General features: G+C 56.4%; 2 non-coding genes across 2 annotated transcripts; one reads left to right on the top strand and one right to left on the bottom strand.

The window, feature by feature from the left end:
* Positions 1-213: 213 nt before the first annotated feature.
* Positions 214-295, bottom strand: TRNAS-GCU (transfer RNA serine (anticodon GCU)). Its single transcript has one exon. It is a non-coding gene; the product is annotated as a tRNA-Ser (tRNA).
* Positions 296-11,716: 11,421 nt separating this feature from the next.
* TRNAC-GCA (transfer RNA cysteine (anticodon GCA)) lies at positions 11,717-11,788 on the top strand. Its single transcript has one exon. It is a non-coding gene; the product is annotated as a tRNA-Cys (tRNA).
* Positions 11,789-16,777: the final 4,989 nt, after the last annotated feature.

The raw sequence follows: 16,777 nt of genomic DNA, 5'->3' as shown, positions 1-16,777 counted from the left end.
GGGAGATTATGAGGCTGTTACCTTTTGATATAAAAGCTAAGACATACAGGGCTTGAGAATTTTATTTTTAGAAATCTGAGATTTAGACATTTTATTTAAAGCAAGGGGGTTTCTGAGCAGGGTTTTGTTTGCAGGAAGCAACATTGTTTTGTCTGTCATTGTACCAAAGAGGAGATGGTGGTCTAGAAAGGAGGAATGAAGACTAAATGCATCTAATGAGGATGGGATTTGAACCCATGCGTACAGAGCACAATGGATTAGCAGTCCATCGCCTTAACCACTCAGCCACCTCATCTGAGATGTTAGGAAATGGACAGGATGAGAAATCTAAGGCCAGCAGAGACAGGGATACTAAGGTGTTTTTAAATACTAAGCGGAAGCAGGGGCTGAATGAGCTCCCCCCTCACACCTAGTGACCAGCTGTGGGAAAGGCTTCAGGAACAGACCGTGTTTGCATAGACACACCTACTCTGCCTAGGTATGCAGCATCATGGGGCCGCTTCCCCAAAATGACCAGTTTTAGCTGGTGGTGGTCACAAATCACTTTAGCACTGAGTGGTATGAAATGTTATTATCCTTCCTGCATAAGTGAAGGGCAGCAGAACATACTTAGTCAGTCCTGATGGGTGAGGAATAGCTTTTATTGAACTGCATAGAAGTGATTCAGAACGTCACCCTAAAGCAGTGGTCCCCAAACATTTCACACTGTGCCCTCTTATCCATGGCTGTGGGCCCTCGGAGCCGCAGTTGAAAACTGGGGCTGGGAGTGGGATGTTGCTTGCTGAAGAGAGGGGTGCAGACAGGGGTAAGGGGGTCGAGGCCGAGCTGGCAGTCAGGGGCCCAGGCTGAGGGTCGGGTTGGAAAAGAGCTGGGACAGAGTGGGGCTGACTGGTGCTCCCTCCATGGGGGCTGGCTCAGCCCCTGAGGTGCCCCCATGAATGTTCCTCTGTGTCCCCCTAGGAGTCACACCCCACATTTTGGGGAGCACTGAACCCTACACGTTAAGCAGGGGCTAGTGATGCCAAAGCCCAGGGAAAGGGAGAACAAGTGCAGGGGCCCCAGCACTGGAACTAGGCCCCCTCACTTCTGTCTGTGGCTCTGCCCCCTGCCACACCTTCCACCCACGGCCCCATCCACTATGTCACCTCTGTTCCACCACTTCCCCCACTAGCCCCACCCTGTCACTCCTTTACCCCTGCCCCGCTGCAGCCCCGAGACCAGAGAAGCTCTGTGCCCCTGCTGCAGCCCCCGGGCCGTAGCACGGAGTGAGAGCTCCTCCAACCCTGGGGCTGACATGGGGGAGACTTTTCCAGGGGGACCTAATTTCTCCAGGGCCCCTAGTCATGGGCTCCACTGCCTCTTGGTGACACAAGGTTTGGGGAGGCTGAGCCTCCCCGAGCCTCCATTATGTGCTGCCCAGGCTACCGCTGCTCAGTGTGTGGCCAGTCTCTCTGTGTTCTCTGCTGTTTGTGCTGGGGAGCCTGGCTGGCCTTAGGGTTGGGGCCCTCCGGCAGCCGCCCAGGACTTCAGGGGGTCAAAGGGCACTGTGTGCCAGTGCAAAGGTGCTCACTGCTCTCCCCTGCCCCAGTGCTCCTCCATGGCCCCATAGAGGGCTGGGGGGAGAGAGGAGCAACACTATGTGCTCCATGCGTCCTGGTCACTTTCCCCACCGGGGCTGTGCTGTGAGGGGAGCATCAGAAGCTGCTGCTCTCTGCCCTCCCCTTATGCAGCCTGGCTGAGGAAAGTGACCCGGATGCAGGGAACTCAGGTGATGTTGCTTCTTGCCCCCGCACCCCACCCCCACAGCTCCTAGGGGTGCCCGGAGGAGCAGCCTTCCAGGGAGGAGCGGGCAGCAACGTGAGCTGCTCCATGCTCACAGGTCACTCTCCCCATGTGGGTGCAGGAGGGGGTGCAGGGCTTAGGGGTGAAGAGGGTGCAGCAGAGGGGCAGTGGCTGGTAGCACAGGAAGGGAGTGTGGGACTTAAGGGCAAAGTGGACACAGTGTAGGGGTTAGGGCACAGGAGGGGGCAGGAGATAGGGGTGAAGGAGGTGCAAGGGTTGGGAGTGCAGGAGCTGGGGGGAAAGGGGGACGGGATGGTTTAGGGGCGATGGGGAAGTGCTAAAGTACAAGTTCTGCCCAGGGAACCATTTCCCCTAACGCTGATCCTTGATAACATTTCTTGCTGGGAGGGGGAGGGGGAGGAGAGAGGGATGAGGCATTTTCTCTCTGTTTCTTTCCTCTCCATTTTCTGCTCCTTCCTTCAATTCCAGAAACCTCCCTTGTGTTTCAGACTGTGCAGTGACGCCCTCCCCACCTCAGGCCTCTGGAGCCTTTGGAGCAGAAAGATCCCAGGAGCTGAGGAGGAATCCAGGGGTGAGTAGCTGGCAGGAAGGAGTCCTAGCAGCTCTTCTGGGAGTGCAGGGGAGAAATGACTCCCCCTTCTCTAGATTCTCCCCATGGGGCTCTGGGGAGCAGGGAGCGTTGTGTGATAAATTCCATCCAACATCCCCCTTTGATCCAAGCCGAGGGACATCTCAGCTCTGCACGTTCCCTTTGGCAGCACCAAACAAGAGATGTTTTCCACTACCTAGGAGACCCAGCGAGGGACTGATGTGCTGGAGATATGTTGGGGAAGGGACTGTCTGAATGCCCAAAACAGGAAACGAACAATCTACAGCGACATCCTTAACCGCAAACACACTCTAACCATGATCCAGCCAGTAGGGAAATGGGCAGGAATTCTTGCTGTTCAGCCATGGCCACATGTACAGAGCTGCACAACAGTGAGTGTGCTGGGGAAGCTGGTCTGAGCAAACAATTGGAAATGCCCCTTCAGTGAGAACAGAACCAGAGTGTAGAAAGGCCCCTGTGTTAAGTGGTTGTGGCTGAGTGCTTAGGGAGCTGTAGTATGACACCATAGGGGTCTTTGTGGAGGTTTGATTTTTGCCAGCTAGGAAAGGCTGATGTGTATTGTCTTCATGGCTGTACTTTTAGTGACGCAGGTTTCTCTATCCCATTGTTCCACGGGCATCCTACTAGATTGCCAGCTGCCTTTCAACTGCAGAGACTGTTTGTGTGCGGGGAGAGACAGTGTGTGTGTTGAGGTAGATAAAACCGGATCATTATTATCCCTACTTGAAAGAGGGAGAAGCTAAGGCTGAGAAAGGAGAATTAACTTGTCTTAGGTCACACAGCCAGTCAGTGGCAGAGTTGGGAAAAGGACTCAAAAGCCCTGATTTTGAAACTAACCATCAGATCTTGAATTTCATACATGGAATGACCTGAGTAAAGTGCTCTCACGTGAGCTCAAGACCAACAACGGTGCACAGTAATTATTCAGCAAGTATCTGAGGAGAACTGCAATGTTAGAGAGAATCACGAACTGCTCAGAGACCATTAATGCAGAGAAGCCGCAAAATTCTTCAAACATATGACTGGTTACGACTTATTTACTTGGTCGTAAAAGAGAAGAACAAGGACCTGAGTCTCCTCCTTGTCAACAACCCCCTGCTCAGCCAATCAGGGTAGAGACTTAGGATGGGAGGCTGAGGGTTCTCACCACAGAGCCCAAAGGATGGCCCAGGTCACCGGTGGGGATCACTGCCCAAGCATTATCTCAGCTGCACATTTTTGGGTGGACCTCCCAGAGTGGGAGCTACAGATCATTCCCCCGCAACACACACACACACAGACAAACCTCACTCTTGGCGTTGGGAGGGGAACAGGTGAAAGGACAAAAGCAAAAGACAAAGGAGGAAGGGATGGATAGAGGAAAAGGTGAAACAAAAAGGACAAACCCTAATGTCCCCAGTGATTCTAAGGGACAAAATCTCAGGTGTGGAATAAAATTCTGCCTCCTTAACCTCGTGTTTTCCATGCCTAGCATTCAGCTGTCACCAGATGGATCAGACTGAACAGGTTTCAAACCTCGAGGAGGCTCTTACCTTCTAAACAGGGATGGCTGTTTTTTCATAAAATCAGGCAAAGGGAAGGAGAAAACTTGAAAGAGATTTCTCCTGGCACTCACGTACGTGAACCCGAATACTCTCTCAGTCCTCAAAGAGAGACCTGGAGAAGGAGACTTGCTGAAGCAAAGCCACAGGGGTCTTTGAGGTTTCCCTGGCCCCTCACCCCTCTCCTGCCTGGCTGATGTCAGCATCTCACTGTGAGGTCATCACCTCCCCACCACCTTTGACCAATAGTCTGAGGTCCTGCAAAGGGCTTTTGTGATGTCACTGCCACACCCCTCCCTTGCTGTGCTAATGTCCTGCCCCTGGCCAGGCACTTTGGAGGTTTGAGCTACTCCCTGTGGATCACCCCACTCAAGGAGCGTTCGTTCTAGGAAGCAAGCCAGTAGTTTTGGATCATCTGCAAATTTTGTCACCTCACTGTGTGACAAACTGGGAAAGTTCTTAATGTTTTCTCTGATTACTGTGTTGGTGCCTCAGTGTCCCCATGGCAGTTCTTAAGTATCTGGCAGAGCAAAGGGCCAGTGCACCTAAATGCCTGGCACTCTGTCTCCTGGCAACTGATGGCCTAGGCCCCTCCTCTGCAAAGGTGCCAGCTGAAGGTGTTGGAGACAAAGGGATCAGGTGACCTCCTGGCCCAGGAAAGGGGCTGAGGAGAGAGCAGGGGCTGGGAGGGGTTGTTAGTCTGGAGCTGGCTGGGGCCAAGGGTGGAGGGCAGACCTGGGGGTCTGGCTCTCTGCCCCCCAGAATGGACCCAGCCGAGGGGTCCGGTTCGCTGTATCTACAAGCTCTGTTTTAGACCCTGTTCCTGTCATCGAATAAACCTCTGTTTTACTGGCTGGCTGAGAGTCACGACTGACTGCAAAGTGGGGGTGCAGGACCCTGTGGCTTCCCCAGGACCCCGCTGGGGTGGACTCGCTGTGGGAAGCACACGGAGGGGCAGAGGATGCTGAATGCTCCAAGGAGAGACCCAGGAGGTGAAGACGTGTGAGCTTCTTGCCCTGAACAAGTCTGCTCCAAGGGAGAGGAGGCTCCCCAAAGTCCTGACTGGCTTGGTGGGGAGCAGTTCCAGAGCATCGCCCGGGGACTCCGTGACAACTGGTGGCAGCGGCGGGACGTACTGCACCCCGTGAATGGCGCTGCTTGCAGTAAGTGACTGGGGAGCAGTAAAACAAAGGAGGGATAATGAGGACCAGGCATGCTGAAGGCTCAGAGTGGGACGGTTTCAGGGGGCAGTTAACCTCTGGGAGTGTGTGACCAGCGAGAAGGACTGTTGGAGTAACAGGGTCCCCCTGAGGACTGCAGCCAGCAGTCTCAGGGGCGGAAGAGCTTGCCGCTCGACCCTGGGAGAGAGAAGGATTTTTGCAGTAGCAGGGTTCCCCGGGGGATTGCAGGAGCAGTCCCAGGGGCGGAGGAGTCTGCAGCTAGACCCTGGCAAAGAGGTGGTGATCACGAGAAGGGCTGGCACACCAGGGGTTCTTCCTGGAAACCATGGGGGAGCCAAGAGCACACAGGCCTGTGAGTCCAGAGCCACTTGGCAATGGTGAAGTGATGGCCTATCACCATCTCCTTGAGAAGGACATTGTGATCCTGTGCACAAAGAGAGGGTTACACATGGGGAAATTCACCAAGGCACAGTTAATCGTGCAGTTGGAGGAGAAGGACCGCTCTGAGGAGCAGATTCCTGGCCCAGATGGGGCTACAAGAGGATCTGAGAGCAGCTGGAGCATCAGCCAGGCATCCCCGGGAGTCTGGTCCCCAATCAGACGAGGGTCTTCACGATTGGGTTCCCCATCAGGAGATTGGAGACGGATGGGATGGGAGCAGAGCCCGAGAGAGCGAGAGGACCGTGAGAGAGAGCAAGAGCCCGAGGAAAAGCTGCAGGAGAAGCAGCAGCAGCGTGGACTGGTGATGGTGGATCAGAGAGACATAGGGGGCTGCCCAGGGGTTAGTGGGGAAACACGCCTGCGGGGGTGAGACCCTGGGACAGAGAGAACTGTGGTGGTGCAGCCCCAGATGCTGAGGGACTGTGGGACCTGGGTGAAGGTCCCTGGGGTGAGGCCCCTCGCCCTGCCTATGGCCCAGATCCCTGTGCAGTCGCAGGAGGGGTCAGGCTGGCTGGTAGTTGGGGTTCTCCAGGATGTCGGCTGGGAGGCCCTGTTGGGGGGTGACTGTCTCCCCATGGGACAGGATCCAGGCCCCGCTCCTGTAACGGCCGAGGGTTTGAATTCAAATCCAGGGAACCAATTGGCTAGGATGGAAATGGTCAGTGAAAATGCAAATAACCTGGCTGGCAGGGGGGAGGGGCTGCTGGGCTCAGGATACCTGCCTACCTATAACCAGCCCCCTGGGGCTGAGTGGGAGGGAGAGATGCTCCCTGCCCCCCTGCACACCGGAGACGGGGCTCACGCTGGCTCTGATGCTGTGACCAGAGCAGAGAGCTTGCTGCCTGCCCCCACTGGGACAGCAAGGGCAGTGCTGAGCACGGGGGCAGCTGAGACCCCAGCTGAGTGTGGGAACACCCAGGCAGGGCAGGTCAGCTGCCAAACAGGTTTGCCTGGTCCAGACGTGCTGCTGGGAAGTGATTACACAGCAGGGAGGGAGCTACCAGGGACAGGGCTCAGGGGGGCTGTGACCCCAGGCCCAGCCAGCGAGAGGGAGCAGGTCCCACTCCCTGCCCCAGCTGCTGAATCCCAGACCGAGCTGCAGAGGGATCCCTCCTTGGAGAAGCTGAGGGAACTTGCTGGCCACAGCGCTGCAAACCCCCTTGGGGAAGGCTGCAGGGACAGAGTCCTGCAGGAGAAGGGATTCCTGTACCGGGAATGGGCTCCACAAGGGGAAGTAGAACTGGGGGGAATCGGGAGGCAGCTGGTGGTACCCCAGGAATCCACAAGGTTCTTCCCGTTCGAGCTGCTGGATGGGAGGAGAGTGAGGGGACCCCTGGACCTGAAGAGGGAGGATTGGATGGAGAAGGGGGAAGACCCCCAGGGGGATCTCTTCCCTGAGGTGGGAGCCAATCTCCCCATCAGGTGTTCCCCATTCAGAGTCACTGGGAAAGCAGCCCAGAGTGCTGGGGGAAGACCCATCCCAGTTTGAACCGCAGGGGTACTGGGGTGGCAAAGGGTGTGGGCTGCACAAACCTTCCCACATGCGGCCTGCAAGTGCCATCAAGCACACTCGACCTAAGGGAGGGCGTGAGACTGGACTGTACTGGTGTAACTCACACCAAGGAATGGGAGAGACGCTGGGGCATCCATGGGAACCTTGGTGGGTTCGAACTTCCCCAGGTCACTGGCTGAAGTGACCTCGCTCAGTTCGGTCTCGAAGGGGGGAGAGATGTGACGAACTGGGAAAGTTCTTAATGTTTTCTCTGAGTACTGTGTTGGTGCCTCAGTGTCCCCATGGCAGTTCTTAAGTATCTGGCAGAGCAAAGGGCCAGTGCACCTAAATACCTGACACTCTGTCTCCTAGCAACTGATGGCCTGGGCCCCTCCTCTGCAAAGGTGCCAACTGAAGGTGTTGGAGACAAAGGGATCAGGTGACCTCCTGGCCCAGGAAAGGGGCTGAGGAGAGAGCAGGGGCTGGGAGGGGTTGTTAGTCTGGAGCTGGCTGGGGCCAAGGGTGGAGGGCAGACCTGGGGGTCTGGCTCTCTGCCCCCCAGAATGGACCCAGCCGAGGGGTCCGGTTCGCTGTATCTACAAGCTCTGTTTTAGACCCTGTTCCTGTCATCGAATAAACCTCTGTGTTACTGGCTGGCTAAGAGTCACGTCTGACTGCAAAGTGGGGGTGCAGGACCCGGTGGCTTCCCCAGGACCCCGCTGGGGTGGACTCGCTGTGGGAAGCACACGGAGGGGCAGAGGATGCTGAATGCTCCAAGGAGAGACCCAGGAGGTGAAGCTGTGTGAGCTTCTTGCCCTGAACAAGTCTGCTCCAAGGGAGAGGAGGCTCCCCAAAGTCCTGACTGGCTTGGTGGGGAGCAGTTCCGGAGCATCGCCCGGGGACTCCGTGACACACTGTTCAGCAGATCATTTATTAATATGTTGACTAGTCCTGGTCCTAGTACAGACACCACGAGATACCTGTTTCCATCCTGAAAACTGACCATTTAGTCCTATCCTTTGTTTCCTATCTTTTAACCAGTTATTTATCCACATGAGGACCTTCCGGTGGTGAAAGTAAGCCGGTATGTTACGGTATGGGGTACTGGCAAGAGCCAGTACGCAGTGCTAGCCCGGCCCGTCTTCCCCAGGCTGGTGATTTAAAAGACCCATGCCTCCCTGCTGCAGTTGGACCCCAGGCCCTTTAAAACACCTCCCGAGCCCCCCTGCCGGAGTCCTGGGGAGCAAATCACTGTCGTGGATGCTGCTCTCTCCCGCTCTGCGAACACAGAGCAGGGGCGGCAGAAGCTTCCTTACAGTGGGGGGACACTGTTATCCGAACTGTGGCACCCCCATGACACTCCTTCCCTAAGGACCTCCACTCACAGCTCCTCTCCCCTCGAGGCCACACCCACAGAACGCCTCTTCCCCAAGACTGCACCCTTCCCCCTCCCCCATCATTTGTCCTAACAGCCAGTAAAGAGTGGTGGGGCCATGGTCCTCTAACCCCCCTGTTCCAGCACCCCTGACACAGAGCTAAGCAGGCAGCAGTGTGTATGTGTATGTGTGTGTGTGTGACAGAGAGTGCTGTGCTGTGCTGAGCTGAGCCAGTGAGAGAAGGGGGGCTGATGTCGGGGCTGTCCCCTGCCTCAGGACTGGTTGCTTCCAGCAGCTGTCTGAACTTAGAGACAGTGTGCCGACACACTCACTCTTCCGCAATGCACACACTGTCTCTCCCCCACCAAGCACACTGCAGTTGAAAAGCAGCTGGCAATCTAGTAGGATGCCCATGGAACAATGGGATAGAAAACTGTATCATTTGATGCTGTACTAGCCCGTGAGGCATTGCAAACCCTTCCCAAAGCACCCTGCAGCCAGTTGCACAGTGGGATAGATACCACAATGCACTGCTCTCTGTGGCCATCCAAGAGATGCTAGCATGGATGTGCTCTGGTGACACAGGGCATAGGGTGGACATGCAACAGCTGTTCAATTAAAACACTTTAACTAAAGCCATGTTACTCTTTCATCTAGACATAGCTTAAGAATGAGACAAGACTCAGCTTCATCAAAACTGAAGAACCATAATTTCCTCCATAATTGGCAGGATTTGAACCTGCACAGGGAGACCCCAATGGATTTCTAGCCCACCCACTTAACTACTCAGCCACAACTACTTGCTTGATTTGGGGTTCTCACTGTCCTCTAGTTCTGCTCTCACTGAGTGATCAATTCCAGTTGTTTCCTCAGACCAGCTTCCACAACACACACACTGCTGTGCCATTGTGTAAGTGTGTCCATGGCTGAATAGCAAGAATTCCTGCTCCTTTCCCTTCTGGCTGGAGCATGAGGCGAGTGCGTTTGTGGTCAGGGCCGCCCAGAGGATTCTGGTGGCCTGGGGTCTTTGGCAGCAGGGTGCCTCCGCTTCAGCGGTAATTCGGCAGCACGGGGTCCTTCTGCTCCTGGATCCGCTGCCGAAGTGCCCCGAAGACTCACAGTGGGGGCCCCTGCAGCTGAATTGCCACCGAAACGGGACCCACCGCCGAAGTGCAGCTAGGTCTTCAGGGCAAAGACCAGGAGCGGAAGAAGCTGCGGGGGCCCGGGCCCCGCAAGAGTTTTCTGGGGCTCCCAGAGCGAGTGAAGGACCCCGCTCCAGGGGCCCCAAAAAACTCTTGTGGGGGCCCCTGCGGGGCCCGAGGCCTGGGACAAATTGCCCCACTTGCCCCCCACCCCCCCGGGCTGCCCTGTTTGTGGTTAATGACATAGCTGTAGCTTGTTGTCCATTTCTTGCCTTGCTCATTCAGACAGTCCCTTTCCTGTCATATCCCCAGCATATCAGTGATTGCAATAGCAGGGGGCAGGTTTTCTCTGGGGCACTGAGCTTTGCCAGGGGGTTGATGGCTCCTTTCTTTACTCACCCTGGAGTAAACTCAGCTTTTTATTCCATCCTTGTTGTTTCAAGGAATAACAACAGATGACCAAAGAAAGAGGTGGACAGGGTGGGTCTCAGGGGAGGGGCAGAGAGGTGTGGGCGGTGGGCAGGTCAGGTCAGGGGAGGGGGCAGAGAGATGTGGGAGGTGGGCAAGGCAGGTCTCAGAGAAGGGGTCAGAGGCGTACAAGCAGTGGGCAGGGCAGGTCTCAGGGGAGGGTCAGAGAGGTACAAGCAGTGGGCAGGGCAGGTCTCAGGGGAAGGTCAGAGAGATGGAAGTGGTGGGCAAGGCCGGTCTAGGGGAGAGGGCAGAGAGGTGTGGGCAGGACTGGTCTCAGGGGAGGGGGCAGAGAGGTGTGGGCAGGGCTGGTCTTAGGGGAGGGGGCAGAGAGAGGGGAGGGGACAAAGAGGTGTGAGTGATGGGCAGGGTGGGTCTCAGGGGAAGGGTAGAGAGGTGGGCAGGGTGGATCTCAGGGGAGGGCTCAGAGAGGTGTGGGTGATGGCCAGGGTGAGTCTCAGGCGAGGGGGCAGAGAGGTACGAGCAGTGGGCAGGGCAGGTCTCAGGGGAGGGCTCAGAGAGCTGTGGTCAATGAGCAGGGTGAGTCTCGGGGAGGGCTCAGAGAGGTGTGGGTGATGAGCAGGGTGAGTCTCAGGGGAGGGGGCAGAGAGGTGTGGGCAATGGGCAGGGTGAGTCTCAAGGGAGGGCTCAGAGAGGTGTGGGGAATGGGCAGGGTGAGTCTCGGGGAGGGGGCAGAGAGGTGTGGGCAATGGGCAGGGTGAGTCTCAGGGGAGGGGGCAGAGAGGTGTGGGCAGCAGGCAGACCTTGGGGTAGAGGGTGGAGTGGCGCGAGGAGGCCTTGGGGGAGGAGAGGAGCGAGCGAAAGGTGGACCAGCAGGCCTCAGCCAAAGAGCAGGTGTGGGAAGTGGCCAAATGGGATTGAGGGCAGAGCACAAGTGGGGCCTCAGAAGGAGGAGAATGAGTGGAGTGGGGGGACAGCACCACAGGCTGGGCAGGGCTTCCCACAGGATTCAGGGGGCCTGGGGCAAAACAATTTCAGGGGCCCCTTCCATAAAAAAAAGTTGCAATACTATAGAATACTATATGATCATAGGGGCCCCTGCGGGGCCTGGGGCAAATTGCCCCACCTGCCCTCCCTCTGGGCAGCGCTGCCCTCAGCCTCTCCTCGTAAGTCCCCTGCCTCCTAATCATTTTTGTTGCCCTCCCCTAAACTCTCTCCAATTTGTTTCTGTAGTGGGGGGGGGTGAAAACTGGATGCTATGCTCCAGATGTGGCCTCACCAGTGCTGAATGGAGGGGAATAATCACTTCCCTCTATCTGCTTGCAATGTTCCTACTAATCCAGCCCAATATGACCAATTCCCCATATTGAATGCAGACACAGCAATATTTGATAAATTGGTTCCTTTCCATTCAGGAGGTTATTTCCCACCTATTCATAAATAATGAAGATGCTCTAAGTGGAGGGGAGAGAGCTGTCCCGTCCGTGCAGTTAATCCATCTCCTCGAGAGGTGGTAGCTATGTCAGTGGGGGGAAGCTATGCTGGTGTATGTGGAAGCTGTGGTGTCTACATGTGTATATAAAATTTAATCAAACCCCATTTTTAAAACCCCTGTGGTCTGGGAATAGAAAAGGAGCTCTCTGAGGCAGAGCCTGTCCTTCAAAATCCTTAAGATCACTGATTTGCCTATGCAAATATTATGGGGGTATAGCTCAGTGGGAAAGTGTTTGACTGCAAATCAAGTGGTCCTTAGTTCAAATCCAAGTGCTCCCTCACAAACCTGTTTCTTCAGTAAAGATGATTCTATTTCCAATATATTCAGGAGCTCCACTAAATGGGGGTCCCTGAAATACATGTGCACCCTCAATGTTTTCCTGTGCAAATGCATAAAAACCTAGCAAACGTGTCCCCCAGCTGAAATCACTTCCAATCCTCTAAGTGTCTAGGTTTGTTTTCATCAATTAAATAAAGGCACGTGAAAACACATTTTCAGGTCCTTAGCCTCCATGGGCTACAATGTGCAGACGAACAAGAACCACATCCACTTGGGAGGAATGGACTAGTCTGTATTACATTTCCTAAGTTGCCATTGGGACTGAAAACTCTACTGGAGGTGGACAGGAACCTCTTAGAAAAATAAAATAACCAAAATTTACCAAACTCCCGGTTACACATTGAAACCTCTCTTTGTGCACACGGCATCAATTGGGGCTCTAATAAATGGCAGCCTTCCTTTAACACAGATCGTTGTTCTGTGTAACTTTCAGATGCATTCAAATGGCAGCTGTTTACAGGTTATGGGCTACTAGTTCATGAGCAGGAGCAGTCTCTGTACGTTTACCAGCCATAGAGCTTGTTATGTCTGCGTCTAAGTAAGTGCGGAGTTATTTCAATGGCTCCTGTGCTGACACCTGCTGCCCCTTCTAGCTGGTTAATTGCACTATTTGGAACCTGCTCCTAAAATTACACCCTTCCTGGGAGTGTCAAAACTGCCCAAGGAAACCTCATTGGGTTTCAAGTGCAGCTCAAGTAGGGAGGTGAGGGGCCAGTACAGGAGTTTCAGAGGTTTTTCCTTTGTCACAGGGAGCAGGGTCAGGGAGGCCAGTAGTCATGACCGTGGGGTTCTATTCCTGGCTGTGGGAGGAAAGAGGTGTTTAGGGCATTAGAGTGGGGGCCTAGAAATCAACGAGGAAAACATCTCCCTTTTCAGCTTCAATGCTCATTGAACAAAAACATGGCTTCTCATCTCATAGGCAGGGCCAGTGCAAGCATATTTTGTGCCCTACGCGAAACTTTCAACTTGCGCCCCCCCCCCACAAAAAAATCACATACATTATAGACAATACACAGTCACGGAGTAACATGTTATAATTTAGAATTCATGTTTCTGCGCTTTAAGTTTAGCAAATTTAAAAACAAGTTCCTCCAAGTCAATGCTGTGAGCAAAGTCATGTTCTAGTGACAAGGTAGATAGCCCAACAAGTCTTTGTTGCAACATTGATGTTCGCATGTATGTTTTTATCAATTTGAGCTTCGAGAAGCTTCGCTCACCACTGGCCACAGAAACTAGGAGAGTCAAGAGGATGCGAACAGCAATAACTGTGTTAGGGACACTATCTGTCAGCTGGGGGTCAGGGCTGTGGGGGGGATGGCGTCAAGGGGTTTCCAGCTCAGAGGGACTGGGCTCAGAGCTGGGGATCAGGGCTGTGGGGGGGATGAGGTCAAGGGGTTTCCAGATCAGAGGGACTGGGCTCGGACCTGAGGGTCAGGACTGTAGGGGGGATGGGGTCGAGGAGGTTTCCAGCTCAGAGGGACTGGGCTCGGAGCTGGGGGTCAGGGCTGTGGGCGGGATGGTGTCGAGGGGGTTTCCAGCTCAGAAGGACTGGGGTCTGACCAGGGGTCAGGGCTGTGGGGGGGATTGGCTAAGGGCGTTTCCAGCTCAGGGGGACTGGGCTCGGAGCTGGGGGTCAGAGCTGTGAAGGGGATGGGGTCAGAGGGTTTTCAGCTCAGAGGGACTGGGCTCGGAGCTGGGGGTCAGGGCTGTGGGGTGGATGGAGTCAAGGGGGTTTCCAGCTCAGAGGGGCTGGGCTCGGTGCTGGGGGTCAGGGCTATGGGGGGGATGGAGTCAAGGGGGTTTCCAGCTCAGAGGGACTGGGCTCGGAGCTGGGGGTCAGGGCTGTGGGGGGGATGGGGTCGAGGGGGTTTCCAGCTCAAAGGGACTGGGCTCGGAGCTGGGGGTCAGGGCTGTGGGGGGATGGGGTCGAGGGGGTTTCCAGCTCAGAGGGGCTGGGCTCAGAGCTGGGGGTCAGGGCTGTGTGGGGGATAGGGTCGAGGGGGTTTCCATCTCAGAGGGACTGGGCTCAGAGCTGGGGGTCAGGGCTGTGGGGGGGATGGAGTCGAGGGGGTTTCCAGCTCAGAGGGATTGGGCTTGGAGCTGGGGGTCAGGGATGTGGGGGGAATGGGGTCGAGGGGGTTTCCCGCTCAAGGGGACTGGGCTCGGAGCTGGGGGTCAGGGCTGTGGGGGGGATGGGGTCGAGGGGGTTTCCAGCTGAGAGGGGCCGGGCTCGGAGCTGGGGGTGAGGGCTGTGGGGGGATGGGGTCGAGGGGGTTTCCAGCTCAGAGGGGCTGGGCTCAGAGCTGGGGGTCAGGGCTGTAGGGGGGATGGGGTCAGGGGGTTTCCAGCTCAGAGGGACTGGGCTCGGAGCTGGGGGTCAGGGCTGTGGGGGGGATGGGGTCGAGGGGGTTTCCAGCTCAGAGGGACTGGGCTCGGAGCTGGGGGTCCGGGCTGTGGGGGGCATGGGATCGAGGGGGTTTCCAGCTCAGAGGGACTGGGCTCGGAGCTGGGGGTCAGGGCAGTGGGGGGATGGGCTCGAGGAGGATTCCAGCTCAGAGGGGCTGGGCTCGGAGCTGGGGGTCAGGCCTGTGCGGGGGATGGCGTCAGGGGGTTTCCAGCTCAGACAGACTGGGCTCGGAGCTGGGGGTCAGGGCAGTGGGGAGATGGGCTCGAGGGGGCTTCCAGCTCAAAGGGACTGGGCTCGGAGCTGGGGGTCAGGGCTGGGGAGGGATGGGATCGAGCGGGTATCCAGCTCAGAGGGGCTGGGCTCGGACCTGGGGGTCAGGGCTCTGGGGGGGATGGGGTCGAGGGGGTATCCAGCTCAGAGGGACTGGGCTCAGAGCTGGGGGTCAGGGCTGTGGGGAGGATGGGGTCGAGGGGGTTTCCAGCTCAGAGGGACTGGGCTCGGAGCTGGGGGTCCGGGCTGTGGGGGGCATGGGATCGAGGGGGTTTCCAGCTCAGAGGGACTGGGCTCGGAGCTGGGGGTCAGGGCAGTGGGGGGATGGGCTCGAGGAGGATTCCAGCTCAGAGGGGCTGGGCTCGGAGCTGGGGGTCAGGCCTGTGCGGGGGATGGCGTCAGGGGGTTTCCAGCTCAGACAGACTGGGCTCGGAGCTGGGGGTCAGGGCAGTGGGGAGATGGGCTCGAGGGGGCTTCCAGCTCAAAGGGACTGGGCTCGGAGCTGGGGGTCAGGGCTGGGGAGGGATGGGATCGAGCAGGTATCCAGCTCAGAGGGGCTGGGCTCGGACCTGGGGGTCAGGGCTCTGGGGGGGATGGGGTCGAGGGGGTATCCAGCTCAGAGGGACTGGGCTCAGAGCTGGGGGTCAGGGCTGTGTGGGGGTATGGAGTCGAGGGGGTTTCCAGCTCAGAGGGATTGGGCTCGGAGCTGGGGGTCAGGGATGTGGGGGGAATGGGGTCGAGGGGGTTTCCAGCTGAGAGGGGCTGGGCTCGGAGCTGGGGGTCAGGGCTGTGGGGGGATGGGGTCGAGGGGGTTTCCAGCTCAGAGGGGCTGGGCTCGGAGCTGGGGGTCAGGGCTGTAGGGGGGATGGGGTCGAGGGGGTTTCCAGCTCAGAGGTACTGGGCTCGGAGCTGGGGGTCAGGGCTGTGGGGGGGGATGGGGTCGAGGGGGTATCCAGCTCAGAGGGACTGGGCTCAGAGCTGGGGGTCAGGGCTGTGCGGGGGATGGCGTCAGGGGGTTTCCAGCTCAGACGGACTGGGCTCGGAGCTGGGGGTCAGGGCAGTGGGGGGATGGGCTCGAGGGGGCTTCCAGCTCAAAGGGGCTGGGCTCGGAGCTGGGGGTCAGGGCTGTGGAGGAATGGGATCGAGGGGGTATCCAGCTCAGAGGGGCTGGACTCGGAGCTGGGGGTCAGGGCTGTGTGGGGGATAGGGTCGAGGGGGTTTCCATCTCAGAGGGACTAGGCTCAGAGCTGGGGGTCAGGGCTGTGGGGGGGATGGAGTCGAGGGGGTTTCGAGCTCAGAGGGATTGGGCTTGGAGCTGGGGGTCAGGGCTGTGGGGGGGATGGGGTCGAGGGGGTTTCCAGCTCAGAGGGACTGGGCTCGGAGCTGGGGGTCCGGGCTGTGGGGGGCATGGGATCGAGGGGGTTTCCAGCTCAGAAGGACTGGGCTCGGAGCTGGGGCTCAGGGCAGTGGGGGGATGGGCTTGTCATAAACAGATAGCTAAGGGTTAATGTCTCTTTCACCTGAAGCACCTGACCAGAGGACCAATCAGGAAACCGAATTTTTTCAACTTTGGGTGGAGGGAATTGAGTGTCTGTGTCTTTGTTTTCTGGCTGCCTGCTTTCTCTGAGCTTTGGAGAAGTAGTTCTACTTTCTAGTCTTCTGTTTCTAAGTGTAAGGACAAAGAGATCAGATAGTAAGTTCTATGGTTTCTTTTCTTTGGTATTTGCATGAATATAAGTGCTGGAGTGCTTTGATTTGTATTCTTTTTGAATAAGGCTGTTTATTCAATATTCTTTTAAGCAATTGACCCTGTGTTGTATCATCTAATACAGAGAGAACATTTGGATGTATTTTTCTTTCTTTTTATATAAAGCTTTCTTTTAAGATCTGTTGGAGTTTTTCTTTACTTCAGGGAAATTGAGTCTGTACTCACCAGGGAATTGGTGGGAGGAAGAAGTCAAGGGGAGATCTGTGTGTTGGATTGCTAGCCTAATTTTGCATTCCCTCTGGGGGAATAGGAAAGTACTTTTTGTTTCCAGGAGTGGGAACAGAGAGCGAGATTCACTCTGTTTGGATTCACAGAGCTTGTGTCTGTGTATCTCTCCAGGAGCACCTGGAGGGGGGAAGGGAAAAAGGATTATTTCCCTTTGTTGTGAGACTCAAGGGATTTGGGTCTTGGGGTCCCCAGGGAAGGTTTTTCAGAGGGACCAGAGTGCCCCAAAACACTCTAATTTTTGGGTGGTGGCAGCAG

This window comes from Gopherus flavomarginatus (assembly GCF_025201925.1).
Source record: "Gopherus flavomarginatus isolate rGopFla2 chromosome 13 unlocalized genomic scaffold, rGopFla2.mat.asm SUPER_13_unloc_2, whole genome shotgun sequence".
Taxonomy (NCBI): Eukaryota; Metazoa; Chordata; order Testudines; family Testudinidae; genus Gopherus; species Gopherus flavomarginatus.
The sequence above is the reverse complement of the archived record's forward strand: the minus strand, read 5'-3'. Positions and strand labels throughout refer to the sequence as shown.